The following is a 15,122-nucleotide window of genomic DNA, read 5'->3' as shown; positions in this document are numbered from 1 at the left end:
GGCGCTATCTTGTGGGATTTTAAGGCCATTTATCTGACTTTGGCGACAACTAGTGGAAGTATCAAACTAGAAATTGGGCAAAAGGCAATGACTGCTGACTGCAGATAGGGTCATTACATTATTCAACATATGTCAAACATACTTCCTTACTAAAAGCTGCACAGCTCTTCCACTTTAATCCATATATTATACATTCACATTTTTGTAATATATTTTTTTTGTATTCCAAATATTTAACAGTATTTATCTTTATATTTGTTTCTTCTATTTTACGTTTATGCTGTGTTTTGCTTATAATTATAGTACTAGTTCACAAAGCCCTCAACAATCAGGCCCCCCCCTACCTCACAGACCTGCTGCACCACCAAACCCCTTCCCGCTGCCTCCGCTCATCAGAAGCCAACCTCCTATGCATCCCCACCCGCACCAATCACCGGACCTGGGGGGACAGAGCCTTCTCCGTCGCTGCCCCCTCCCTCTGGAACTCACTCCCCCAACCCATCAGAGACTGCACTGACCTCACCACCTTAAAAAAACTTAAAAAAACTCACCTCTTCAATCTGGCTTTTAATGTGTGATTGTTTTTGTATTATTTGACTTTAACTTTAGCTATATATTTATTTGTTGTTCCTCTATTTTATTTTCTCTTCACTATATGTAAAGTGTCTTTGAGCACCTGTAAAAGCGCTAACAAATTAAATCTATTATTATTATTATTATTATTATTATTATTATTATTATTAGTATTCTAAGATATTTTATATGTAAAATAAGAAGATAATGTTAAAAAATGACTTATACAGTACATGCAGCATCAGTGGATGATTTTAAGGGAATACAGTGATGCACTGATAGGGTATATCCAGTAGAGGGCAGTGCTCATCAGATTTAAAAGAAGAGTATCATGTTACAATTACACTTTTTAAGGCTTTTACAAGATCAATTTTAACTTCAGCCATAAGCCCTTTCAAGTTTTTTTTTCTTCTGCTCATGGTTTTTGATGTTTATCATCACTAATGCAATACCTATATTATGTATATGACCGAGTTTACAAAGGAGTAGGACTCAGTCAATTTGTTCCAATATTTTCACCAGCGAATGTCTTAACATACAGAAATTGACCTGAATTGTAAACTGTCTGAAAGTCTTTGTTTTGCATCAGAATTAAACGTTTATTCCATATATTGCAAGGTAAGTTCTGCATCATACACAAGCTTATTATTTCTCATCAATGGCAGATAAACATCATACAGAAAGACTGGTCAGATTCCTGCACATTCAGACAGACACGCACACAGACTTTGGGAAACAGACACAGTTCATGCTCCAGTGAATTTCTCAGGCATTGATCCAGAAAGTCTGTCAGTTTAGATAAACCAGTGATACCATGGTAACCACAACAGGGATTTAGCGTAACCCGCTTCAAAAGTACTCCAAATTGTTTTTACTACAGCATGTGTTTGACATCTTATTACACCAGGGACAAAACAGGCTCTAAATAAGTCAAAAGATTTTGATATGCTTCAACTTTGAACACATTTTCAAAACACTGTGGTTTTATTTTACATCATTTATTCAGATGCAGTTCAGGAAGCAATATTGATGCGAGTAAAAATGTACAAATGCATCGTAACAGACACTAACTATAAAAATAACTGTTATTCGTCAAAGGGAGTTAGAAAGGATAATTTTACAGCCTTTGGATTAATGGAAAAATAAACACAGTCATTACTATTTATAAAAGGCCTCAACACCCATCTATTCGATAGAGCCTTTCCCTAGACCTTTTATTTATTACCACCCTTCTATTTTATTTGTATTTTTATTGTTTGTTTTTTATTGCTTTTTATTCATTCTACCGTGTTGTGTACTGTTTTATACTGTTCATGCTCACTGCTTGTAGCACTTTGCTTTATAACTGAAACCCATTATTATTATTATTATTATTATTATTATTATTATTATTATTATTTGTCCTTCTTTGTGAACATTACAATATTATCTGTGCATTTCTGAATATGAAATGCAGCCAAAAGAAAAGATAAGAAAGGTCAAATTAGTTTTCTCCAAATTATACTGTATCCAGTTATTCCAACAACGAAATAAATGGGCATCCATTTTAGGAGTGAAATCTAGGTATTCCAGCACCTTGCATCACGAGTATTGATGAGCAACTCTATCAAGGCCTTAAGACATCCAGTATTTTGTAATAACATGTTATTTCTTTGATCTTTATCGGTACAATCTGTGACATGCAGTGTGAGAGCAAAACAGTACTATAACCGATTCATTAGCCAATTTGTATTTTTAACATATTTTAACATCATGGAGTCAGCTGAATTTGGCATTCACAATATATTTAGATGGAAGTTAATCTAATTATAAACCTGTATATATTGTTAATATTTAGTTTGATGTGGTATTCTGTTGTTTATTGCGACCAACAGTGACTACAGCTGTGTGACCCACTTCAGTGTACAAACCTGTGTTTGCCACAATGGGGGTGATAAACAATTCATTAACTTCCTAGGCAGGATATAGGTGATGATGAAGCATGATGACATCCTTCTTGTCAGTGCAAAGTTATTAAAATATATACAATATTAAAGGACAGAAGCACACTCACTGCAGCGGGGAAATCTGTGGTTCCAAGTTTTAAGGCCAAGTCTGCCATCAAAACATAAAACAAATGAATAAAACTGCATCGGGTAAAATAGTCAAATAAAGGTCAAGTTTTTTCAAAGGATCTTTTGTCGTTCTCAGCTGTTGCAACTTTGCCCTCTCCGCAATCCATTTTTGCCCAAAAATGTCAGATAGTATGATATAGAAACATTCTAAAATCCAAAGGTATACAAAATATCAAAAGTAAATGTACAGGTCTTTAAAGAAAATTGGGTAAATTAGTTGCATTTTTGTGTATTAAACGTGTTCCATAAGATCATTTCTTATACAGTACTGCATACAGTATGTGTATACATCTTTGTTGAGGATGAGATAACACCACTTTCCTATAAACATTTTATATATTTATTGTATTTTAGGAGAAAACCATAATTCCATGAGCCCAAAGATGTATATAATACGAGAAGAAGAATACTTTCAGGCCAATTGATTTTACCAATTTAAAAGTGTCTTGCGATTTGTGCTCATGCACGGCTGGACACCAATAACATCAAATGACATAAAGCACAAATGTGATGTCAGATATTCTTAACCAAGCAAAATGCCAGTTCAATGTATTTCAGTATTTACCCAAACAATTCTGAAAGACGTCAATTTAAAGTACAGACAATTGTGACTCTTAAATTAACCATGAAATCCCACAGATGAATGTCAAAGTCACAAAAACTACAGTCACAAGCTAAACTGCGATTATCGATTCTCAGGGGAGCTTAAGATTCTCATTCCATCATTGCGGATATTTGAAACACATCAGATAGAAATGTTTCTTGTGTGCAAAAATCACAATTTCCGCCTTGCCACAAGTTGATTGTTAAGTGAGACCTTGACATGAACCTGTTTAGTGAAAGCACACCTGTCTGACTTTCTGCTTCCAGTTTGCCCACTATTTAAAGTCCTGATGGCTGTTTTCCTTAAATCCTCTGCCAAAACCAGGAACATAATCTGGCTTAATTTGAATCCATAATGCCTTGTTTTAATAATTGGTTCAATAGTGGCCAGCTATACCGTTATTTAAATTATTTTCCCTCTCCGGGTAACCATAAAGTACGAGGTCATGTTAGTCATCATCCTTGCCCAGCTGCATTCAACATATTTCCATATGTGACCGGTGGGAATAAAACATCAGAGAGGAGAGGTCTAATTTTTTATTCCAGTCCATTTACTGGCCAGCCAGTTTCAGCAGACACATGCAAAGACCGAGTTAATAGGTCAGAGCACTGGGGTGGTGTGTGTGTGTTTATGTTTGTGTGTGAGAGAGAGAGAGAGAGAGAGAGAGAGAGAGAGATATCAAAGCGTGTTCTGTAATTGGAGGGACAGTTGGGAAAGCCCTCTTGGCATTTAACTGGGAAATCCCAAGCACTGGTCTGGAGGAGGGGGAGGCGTGTGGGAATTATTTTGGGGAGAACCCCCCCTCAAAGGATGGAGGAGTGGTGCTCACAGTATGTACCACTGTGTGTGTGAGTGTGTGAATTTAGCAGCAAATGTGTGTATTGCATGTTTAATGTATTTATAATTGGGATTTCTGTTTAAGGGTATGTGTATTGGTTTTGTGAGTGTGTATGTGTATGTGTGTGTGTGTGTGTGTGTGTGTGTGTGTGTGTGTGTGCGCAGCTGTGACACGCAAAAGAAGGCCAGGGCCCCCGAGACAAATGTGGCCGCTTACCCGCTCGGTTGCCATGGAGACGGGGAGATGGGAAAGGCTCTGTTGGAATTGCCATTAAAATGGAGAGCAGCACCACTGCATGCCTGCACACACATGCACACAATGTATTCACATGAAGACAAAGCAAGCATAAAGTCTCTCTCTTGAACACACACACACATGCATGCACGAATGGCTACTGATTCCTTTGCATTCGTAGTGCTTCTGTATTTATCAAATGAGAGATGAGATTGTTGAGGTTGAAACCCAGCCAAAACTACAGCATCAATATCACAATTAATGGCTCTTTATTCTCCTGGGAACGGGTGTGTGTGTGTTGGTCTGTGTGTGTGTGTGTGTGTGTGTGTGTGTGTGTGTGTGTGTGTGTGTGTGTGTGTGTGTGTGTGTGTGTGTGTGTGTGACTTAATGGGACAACAATAAAATAGTGCTGTGAAAGAGAAAATAGCTGGACTCAGCAGACAAGACAGGGAGGGAGCTTGTGAATGCTTTTACCAATGTTGCTTGTGTGTGTGTGTGTGTGTGTGTGTGTGTGTGTGTGTGTGTGTGTGTGTGTGTGTGTGTGTGTGTGTGTGCGTGTGCGTGTGCATGTGTGTGTGTGTGTGTCTTTGCTTTTGCTAGTGGGCACATTTTTGAAAAGCAAAGGGATGTTAAGACTTGGTCTTGAGGTTTAGGTTTAGGTTAAAGTTAGGGTCAGGGATTAGGAAAGGAATAATGTCAATAAGGGCCCTTGCAAGTAAGGTTCTTCAAAAGTTAATGAGCTATTGGCTTTTCTTTGCTGCCAAGTAATGTATATTGGATGTCGTTGAAGGGATATGTAAGTATAAATTAAACAGTCAAGCTTCAATTTGCTTCTCACCTCTCTTCCTTGTCACAAACAACACTGAGATTGCAGAGTAAGCCATTCAGGAGGCCCTAGCAACTCACTCTCGGCTGTCGCCCTTCCCTCCTAGTAACTTATTTTGTTCCCATGTAATTGTCAAACCATTTAAAAAGATAATTGTGCAGTGGAAACAGTTGACATGTAATGTGTTAAGTATCAGATACGTCTGAACTCATTCATCAAAGGTGTTTTCAGAACCATTTTGCTCATCAGCTATCACAATAAATGTATAATTATGGAAACACAGTTGCTGTTGGTATGTCTGTTAAGTTATTTTTTGAAAACTGTCTCAATCATTTGTAGCAAGCTAGCTTATTAAGCTAATGTTAGCCTCACATGTTAGCTAAAAAGCTGCCTATATTTGACTTTAAAATGTTACAGCTGGCTTGTATTAAAACAGGAATCCAATAATCCAATTGTATACTTCACATAATATTGTGTAAATAGACTAAATGTCTACAAAGCGGCACCCCGTTGAGGATCAGTGTTAGCGTACATGGATATCGTTCCTGTGCCGTCAGTTCTAGTATCATAATCTTTAACCAACTTTTAATACATTCATGCTACACAGTCCCTGAATTGCAGACTGACAACAGTAAGCTTACACTCCCTGATGCATTATCCTGCTGCTTTACATTGGTGGTTTTGTGTGTCTGAGTAGAGTACTCCTGAGCTGGATTTCGTCTAAGGCATGAATACATTTGTGTGTGTATTTATAAGCCCAGCAAGGGTAGTCAGTCCACACACCCACCATAAAGAAAAGATGAAACTAAATGTTATAGAAGACCTCTGGGCTAAACACTTGATTCCCAACTGACTTCCTTGTTTTGTTATACTAAAAAAAGAAAGGATGGTGGTGTTAGGATGGCTGCAGCTTTGATGCATGGGATATTGATGTGAATTACACAAGTTTTCATGGGAGATCCTGCACTTGTGTCTGTTTCTTACCCTGTCCTTTTGTGTTTCTGTTGTTGGCTGACTGGCCTCATGTGTTAGACCCGGTTAGACCTAACAGATTCAAGTATTTGCCCTAGGCCTAGGCCAAAAGCTGCAAAAGATGCAGTTTCATAATACTGCTTCCTTGCTGCCTGCATAATCCTTTTTTCCCCCTGCCTTCATATCTAGTTTGTATTCATCCCTACTCCTTTCTTCTTAGATTCTCTTTCCCTAATTTAAGCTGCACCTCCCACTCCTTCTCTTGTTGTCATAAATCCTCACAGACAAGGAACATGTCTTTGTTGTTCTTTCTCCCTTCATTTTCAATGTCCTTTAAATATTATCACTTACTTTCAGCTTAAAAATGTATTAGTCATTTCAATACTTTTCACCAGCATTTGTCTCATTTGTAAGTATTTGAACTTGTCGGATCTAATTGTTTGCTTTAGAGAAAAAGACATGTCTCATTAAAAGACTGTATTTCTGCAAAGCTGCATCATCAGTGTGACACCGTCAGAAAACCCAATCAGCTAATTTGTCATGATTGAGACACATGTTCTACAAGGTTGGACCAAAAAGTACAAATTAAAAGTATTTCTTCAGCAAAGTAAAGTTTATAATAATTTCTAAAATCCATTACAAGTGTAAGAAGTTGTCTGCAGTTACTTTGGGAAGAGTGGCACACTACGAGGGCTTGGTGGAGGCTGTAATTAACGGCGAACACCATCCTTCTGCTGTACAGCTCATCTTCAAAGGACTGCTAAAACAAAGAGATTTCAGAGGAAGCCTGGCAGAACATTATCTCGGCTCCAGGTTGGCCTGGTTTATTTTTAACTTAATTAACGCTGTGTTACTTTGACAGATCATTTTCTAGCTGTGATTGAAGCACTCCTTATTTCACAGATCTGTGTCAAAGTGTGTGCATAACAATTGCTTAAATGAATACTGACACTAACGCGTGAGGATTTCACAGTAAGTCACTGCGCAGATGTCTCATGCACGCTGCCAGTAGTTAAAGAGTCATTCAAATGAATGAATAAGACTGTAGGCCTGTTTAAAGGATGCAGACAAAGCAGAGAAGGGAGCGTGATGTCACATTTACACTATGTTGATGCATCATTATGTAAAAATGGGTTGTACCATCAAGTACAGTGAATCCAACTCAAATGGAAGAAGTCCTTTGCTTTTCTCGAATTCCAATTGACTTCACGCTTGGCGGTGTATAAAGGACCCAAGGAAGTGCAGTTTAGAGTGCGAAGTCTTGAGATCAATGATAAATGTTATAAGTAGTTCCTCATGTACACACAAGTGTATTGAGAGGGGATCCCGTAACACAACACAAGCAGCCTGTTTGCTCACTGTTAGAACTACAGAAGGTCATGCTGAGTACATCTCGCTCTCTGTGGATATTCAACTATGGCCGGTGTATTCCTCAGCATAAGAGGAATCGAGAGTCGATTTTGAAGTCGGCCCGATGGGAGGTTCTCAAGAAAGCTGCGAAAAGCAATACCAGAAGCCACTCCGCACAAGCATGCTTTGAAGGGGCAATTTTGCAAAATGACACAAACAATCAAGCTACAGTATAATGTTAAGCTAACTACTGTAGTCACATTGTTATTGGTCCAAACACGGTAATCTTTGAAGCCGATATTGCTGACAAATGTTTATACCTTGATGCAGTATATTTGCTTTCTGCCAATTAAAAAGGTTTACATTTCAGAGTCTTAATGACAGGATTTGCTATAAGCTGGCAGGTATTTTGATCAAAAAGTAAGCTTTTACTCAACAAAATGTGATAAAGAAAAAGTACAGACATGGGAGGGCATGGGAGGGCATGGGTGACAAGGGCAGGAACACAGGCAGGACCGCAGGGAAACAGAACAGGAACTGTATAGACGACGATGTGACAAAGAACACAAGGGGAGACAGGCTTACACACAAGACTAATCACAAAGACAAGAAACAGCTGGAGAGGGCAGGCAGAAACACAAGGCAGCAGGTGAACACAATCACACAGGCGGGAAAACTAAATGACAGGAAGTAAAAACATACAACACACAAAGAGATAAAACATTTCAAAATAAAACAGGAAACAATTAACACTAAGATCATGACACTCAACCGTAAAACAGTAAAAGTTATTTGTTGTTTTCTTTCGAGCAGTTTCTGTTGTTGCCTTGGTCAAGCCAAGTCACGTTTTTCATAAACGACAATTAAAATCAACCCATCTTCACAAGTTGTTGTGCAGACCAGAGCAGGTAGCTAAAATCACAAACACGGATCACATGGTGAGCCTTGCCGAACATTGAAAAGGTTCAACGGAGTTGTTGAACTCAAGCATAACATTTGCTGACATAATGGAAGAAAATTGCCCATTTGTGGGGTTCATTTTGAATTGTGCTAGAATGATCCATTCATCCATCCATCTTCTCCCGCTTATCCGTGGTCGGGTCGCGGGGGTAGCAGTTCCAGCAGAGAGCCCCAAACGTTCTTTTCCCTGGCGACATCAACCAGCTCTGGCGCTCCCAGGCCAGCGAAGAGATATAATCCCTCCACCTGGTCCTAGGTCTACCCCTTGGTCTCTTCCCAGCTGGACGTGCCTGGAACACCTCCCTAGGGAGGCGCCCAGGTGGCATCCTAACTAGGTGCCCGAACCACCTCAACTGGCTCCTTTCGACGCGAAGGAGGAGCGGCTCAACTCCGAGTCCCTCCCTGATGACCGAACTTCTCACCTTATCCCTAAGGGAGACACCAGCCACCCGGCGGAGGAAACCCATCTCGGCCGCTTGTATCCGCGATCTCGTTCTTTCGGTCATGACCCATCCTTCACGACCATAGGTGAGGGTAGGAACGAAAATGGCCCGGTAGACAGAGAGCTTTGCCTTCTGGCTCAGCTCCCTTTTCGTCACAACGGTGCGGTAAAGCGACTGCAGTACCGCTCCCGCTGCTCCGATTCTCCGGCCCATCTCACGCTCCATTGTTCCCTCACTCGAGAACAAGACCCCGAGATACTTGAACTCCTTCACTTGGGGTAAGGACTCATTCCCTACTTGGAGTGGACAGTCCATCGGTTTCCTGCTGAGAACCATGGCCTCAGATTTGGAGGTGCTGATCTTCATCCCAGCCGCTTCACACGCTAGAATGATACTAAATGAAAATGTGTCATCAAACTTCCCCACCTTGTGATGTGTATACAAAGCTAATTTTCTACAAACCAACCATTGCAATCAGTCTCAGGACACATTTGAGTCTTGTAGCCCAATTGCTGAGTCATCCAGTTGTTCACAGGTTTTTTATTTATTTGTGAGTCACCTTTAATTTGATTTGTCCTGTATATCTTGTGGGTAGAATGTTGGTTGGATGCTTTCCAGACTTAAATCTTACATTGTGTAGCCTTTTCTTTGCAAGGCTAAATGTCACTGTCAGAACAATGATGTCAACCCATGCATATTATATTACACCCCTCTCACATTCTGGTAATATAATTACCGCAGTGTTGACATTTATAATGTCAGCAGCATAAGATCAATGTGTGTATGATTGAAAACAAAATAGTGTACTGCTACAATCAAACATTATGTTCATTTCAGTTCAGTGTATTTATGATGACAAAGTGCTTTGAGCGAGACATCGGTGACCTTTGCATGAGGGCTACTGGGAAATATAAGTTACAAAATATCATATTCTTTTCTATTTTGTGACACATGAATCTTACAGCGTGGAAGATGTTTGTGCACAGTCAAGACGAGTTACTGTTTTATTTGCATCACATCTGTTCTTGTGCTGCGTTCACTGACCTGTGAGAGTGTTTGAGGGAAGGAGAGGTGACAAAACATGAGAGAAGAGGAAGAGAAGAAAAGGTTGTAGGTGTTTAAAGAGGGAGGAGAGGAGGCAACAAAAGACTGTACGTTGTATTATTTATCTCCTGCAGATGTAAGTCTACATTATTTATCCTCATGGGCAACGGCAAGTGTTTTTATTACAGTCTTCTGCATTAGACATGATGGTGGAGAATGTAATCAAACAAACAAACACAAATAAATATTGTTTTTGGGATGTATTCTCATTTTAATATTTTTCTTTTGGGCACTTCACTGCACTGAGCATGTGTTTTCCTCTATGTGTCCCCTGTGTGTGTGTGTGTGTGTGTGTGTGTGTGTGTGTGTGTGTGTGTGTGTGTGTGTGTGTGTGTGTGTGTGTGTGTGTGTGTGTGTGTGTGTGTGTGTGTGTGTGTGTGATGAGTCACAGTGAGCTTGCAGCCCTGAGTCTCTAATGGAGATGAATGCTGCCTCCTCCACCTCACAACACTGATTTAATCACACAAATTGCAGTCCAACTCACCTTTGTGTGTATGTACCATGTGTGTGTGTGTGTGTGTGTGTGTGTGTGTGTGTATAATCCTCTGTCGTCCTATAGGTAAGACCACGCATCGCAGAGTTTCTGAGAGAGCACCCCAAGGCCTGGGTATGAAATGGCTATAGTGTGAGACAGTGTATGTATTTATGAACGTTTGTGTATGCCAGAGTGTATGTGTATAGTTCCATACTTTAGAGGACAGTGCCCTCACTAGAGAGGGAGAACTCTGCGTTTTGAGGACATCCTGCAGCTCTCTCACATTTTCAGGAGTTATTTTTGGGTCAGGCAGCGAGTTTACGGATGAGATTAATGATGAATTTGCCTGAGGTGCGGGGTTAAGCATAAAATGTGAGTTTATTAAAAAGAGAAGGTTACAGCAGATTGAGAATTTGGGTTTTAAATTAAAATATAAATTATTAAGCGTAAGATTAAGTTTCCGCCTGAAATGCCGAAATGGAGTGTCTTGTCTGAGGGACTCAACAGTAAAGAAAGAGTCTCTCACATTTTTGTTTACTTTCTTTATATCTCAAAGTAAATAGCTTAATCTGTATCACCATAGAAACCATTTGAAGTCTTCTTTCCGTGACATCATAACCCCATTCATGCTTCCCAGGCCCCTCAGAGAACATCTGCTCCCATTCAGTTCAAATTGTTCACCTCCAGCCGAGTCTGGGGCATCTTGACTGCTCACAGACTCAGTCAGTGATGATTAGATCACAACAGGAAAACTTTTCCCTCCTCAGAGAGCAGGAGTCATCGTTCCCTTTAAATCTGCTTTTTCAGCCCCCTATGATTGGTTGTTTTGTCATAGAAAGTACAAAAAGCCTCAGCATGTGTTTATATCAATGGCCAGTAAATGTGCAGTCAGCTCAGTTTTATGAAGATGAAAACTGGGACACTGTTTTCGTCAAGCTGCACACTGATTGTATAACAGCCCCAGCATGAATAAAACTGGGCTCCATGTTTCTATTTATTTTCATGGTGAATTATTCATAATTTTTCCTAAATCTGTAATTAAATGTGTATCATATAACTAGGGCCAAGAAAGGGTGGGTGGAGGGGGTCTGGAGGACGGGTGGAGGGCGGACGGCCCGGGGGCAAGGCAGAGACCAAGGATGGGGTCTATGGCGGAAGGCCCGGGGGCAAGGCAGAGTCCAAGGTGGGGAACTTGGACGGACGGCCCGGGGGCAAGGCAGAGTCCAAGGTGGGGAACTCGGGCGGACGGCCCGGGGGCAAGGCAGAGACCATAGAGGGGCGAAGGCCACAGCGGGCAAACTAAGGGGGCCGGACTCGAGGGCGAAGACCGCGGCTCTCAGGGGGCCGGGCCTCAAGGGCGAAGACCAGACAGCTCCGGAGGCCGGGCAGAACCCGGTGTCGGCCGAACAGGAACCGGAGCCAGTGGGACAGGCTTCGGCAGGATCCCCCACGGAAGAGGACCAGGAGTTGGCAGGACCCCCGGCGAAACAGGTGATGGCGGGACCTCCAACGGAACAGGAAAAGGGGTTGGCAGGACCCCTGGCAGAAGAGTTGTCGGCGGGACCCCCAGAGGAACAGGACATAGGATTGGCAGAACCCCCGGCAGGAGAGTAGTCGGCGGGACCTCCAACGGCACAGGACATAGGGTTGGCAGGACCCCTGGCAGAAGAGTAGTCGGTGGGACCCCCAACGGGACAGGACATAGGGTTGGCAGGACCCCCGGCAGGAGAGTAGTCGGCGGGACCTCCGACGGCACAGGACATAGGGTTGGCAGGACCCAGAGAGGGAACTGGAGAGGAAACTGGAGAGTTGACTTGAAAGGGGACTCGAGAGGGGACTCGAGAGAGAGAGGGCTTGAGAGGTAACTCGAGAGGGGACTTGAGAGAGAACTCGAGAGGTGACTCGAGAGGGGACTTGAGAGGGGACCCGAGAGGTGACTGGAGAGGGGACTCGGGAGGAGACTGGAGAGGGAACTCGAGAGGTGACTTGAGAGGGGACTCGAGAGGAGACTCGAGAGAGGGCTTGAGAGGTAACTCGAGAGGTAACTGGAGAGGGGACTCGAGAGGGGACCTGAGAGGTGACTGGAGAGGGGACTCGAGAGGAGATTGAGAGGTGACTGGAGAGGGAACTGGAGAGGTGACTTGAGACGGTCGGTACGCCGACAGGACACGGGGTGCTGGAGTCGGCCGGTACGCCGACAGGACACGGGGTGCTGGAGTCGGCCGGTACGCCGACAGGACACGGGGAGCTGGCGTTGGCCGGAGAGCCAGTACTGGAGCCGGTACTGAAGCCGGAACCATGGCTGCTGGGGCCAGGACTGGGGCTGGAAACTTGGCTGTGGGAACCGGAACTGAAGCCTGGATCATGGCTGTGTGGGCCGGTTCTGGAGCCGGTAACATGGCTGTAAGTTCCAGTTCTGGAGCAGGGACCATGGCTGCATGGGCCAGTTCTGGAGCCGGAAACATGGCTGTGGGAACCGGAACTGAAGCCTGGATCATGGCTGTGTGGGCCGGTTCTGGAGCCGGAAACATGGCTGTAAGTTCCGGTTCTGGAGCAGGGACCATGGTTGCTGGGGCCGGCACTGGAGCCGGAACCATGGCTGATGGGCAAGGAACCGGAACACGGAACCATGGCTGTGTGGGATGGTACTGGAGCACGGTACCATGACTGTGTGGGCCAGCACTGGAGCACGGAAACATGGCTGTAAAGTCTGGTTCTGGAGCAGGGACTATGGCTGCTGGGGCCGGCACTGGAGCCGGAACCATGGCTGATAGGACCGGTACCTGAGTACGAGCTGGCTTCCTGACCTTGCGTCTTTTAGAGGTCTTTTGGAGGCTCCGTGGACCTCCAAACGCCAGGCGGGATCCCAAGGAAGGGTCAGAGAATGGAGACTGGCACTCAGGGCTACGAGAAAAAACTCTGAGAAACTCAGGCAATGAGCTTCTCAACCATGGCACGTTGTCCACCTCCATTTGTGCCTTTTTGAGGACAGCCTCTTTGTCCCTTTTAGCCGAGGTTCTACTCCATTCAGCATAATGACACTGAAGAGTGTACTCTCGGGAGAACAAGTCCAAATAAAAATAAAAATCTGCTGGGTGCATTGTTGGTCGGTCCATTCTGTCAGGATGCGTGGAAAAGGTAGGACCCAAATGCAGAATTGAACAAAAAGCGAGCTTTATTAAATCATAAAAGCTGTGGCAAAAAGGCAGTATCCAAAAATATCCAAAAACAAACGAGCAGCACAAGGAACACGGACCGTGGAAACATGGAGGGGAAACAATGGACCGACATGGAACACAGGGGAAGACTAAATACACAGAAGGGTAATCACAGGACAAGACACAGCTGGGCAGGGGAGGGAGAAACACAAGGGCAACAGGTGAACACAATGAGACAATCAGACACACCAGGGAAACTAACGACAGGGAGGAGGACAAAACACCAATTGAACAGACTTACAAAACCCATAACCAGACAGACAACACTAAAACCGTGACATAAACCTAGGAGGAGTGTGACACTTGATGTGAGAAGTAGGGTCATTTTCTCATAGACTTCTATACAACCACTAAATTCACCCCCTTCGGCCGTTAGAAATAATAAAAGTTTAAGGCACTTGCGCATTGGCCTAACTTTTCAGAACCCGAGGATGCACATTCCATGAAATCCATCCAGTAGTTTGGGATGAAGTTCAAGTGCAGCAACACTTTTGAAATGTCAGATTTAATAGTCTGCCTCCATACTCCAATTTTGTTAGAACTGTTTGAAACTTATATAAACACTAACAAGGCTCTGAAGCAAAACTTGTGCGATTTTATTGTGTCAAGAAAAGATAATCTTTCCAGCAATGCTCTGGGCGGCTTAACCATTGTGGTATTTCTTTGGGGAAATACCCCTCCACTGTCTTTTAAATACACAGAAAGAGATGGTGATGGAGAACCAGAGTGATACAGAGGAGGCGCTGAGAAATGGCGAGGCATCTCAGGAGCCAGAGAAAAGGAAATAAACGGACAGATGAAGAGAGATACATAAGTGGCAACAACAACATAGAAGAATTTCCAGTGGCTGTGTTTGTGATCAAACAGATGAACACAGTATGAAGCGGGACAGGAAAATACCACAGAATGGGTGTCATGATTTATGGCTGATGCAGATGAAAAGCTTCCGCTCCCTCCACAGCTCCGGGGCGGGCTTTTGTCTTGCCTCACTAATCCTCCATGCACCCCCTTCTCTCTCTTCCCTAAACCCACCTCCTCCCCGAATGTCCCCAGTCTGTTTCCCCATCATCCCTCTCACTTCTCCCCCCCTTCAAGTGGACCGTGTTTCTTGCCCTTCGCTCCCCATTGAACCCTTCTTCTTTGATTTCCCTTCGCTCCCTGCACTTCAATCCTGCCCCCTCTTGCCCCCCCCCCGTGATCCCGTGATCCAGTTAAAGCCTCATGTCAGCATTAGTGTCGGTTCACACAGCTGTACACCACATATTAATCCAGACAGCCGTTGTGTGAGTCTGGGAGTTGGAGGCAGAAAGAGTCTAGGTCAGCATCAGCATCTGTCCTGCATGGCCAATATAAGGGAGGAGTTTGGGGGCTAACGAAATGGAACAGTGCCTCTTATTAGAACAAGCTTTTG

The sequence above is a fragment of the Pseudochaenichthys georgianus genome, chromosome 12 (genome assembly GCF_902827115.2).
Source record: "Pseudochaenichthys georgianus chromosome 12, fPseGeo1.2, whole genome shotgun sequence".
In the NCBI taxonomy this organism is placed as follows: Eukaryota; Metazoa; Chordata; class Actinopteri; order Perciformes; family Channichthyidae; genus Pseudochaenichthys; species Pseudochaenichthys georgianus.
Note: the sequence above shows the minus strand (reverse complement) of the source record.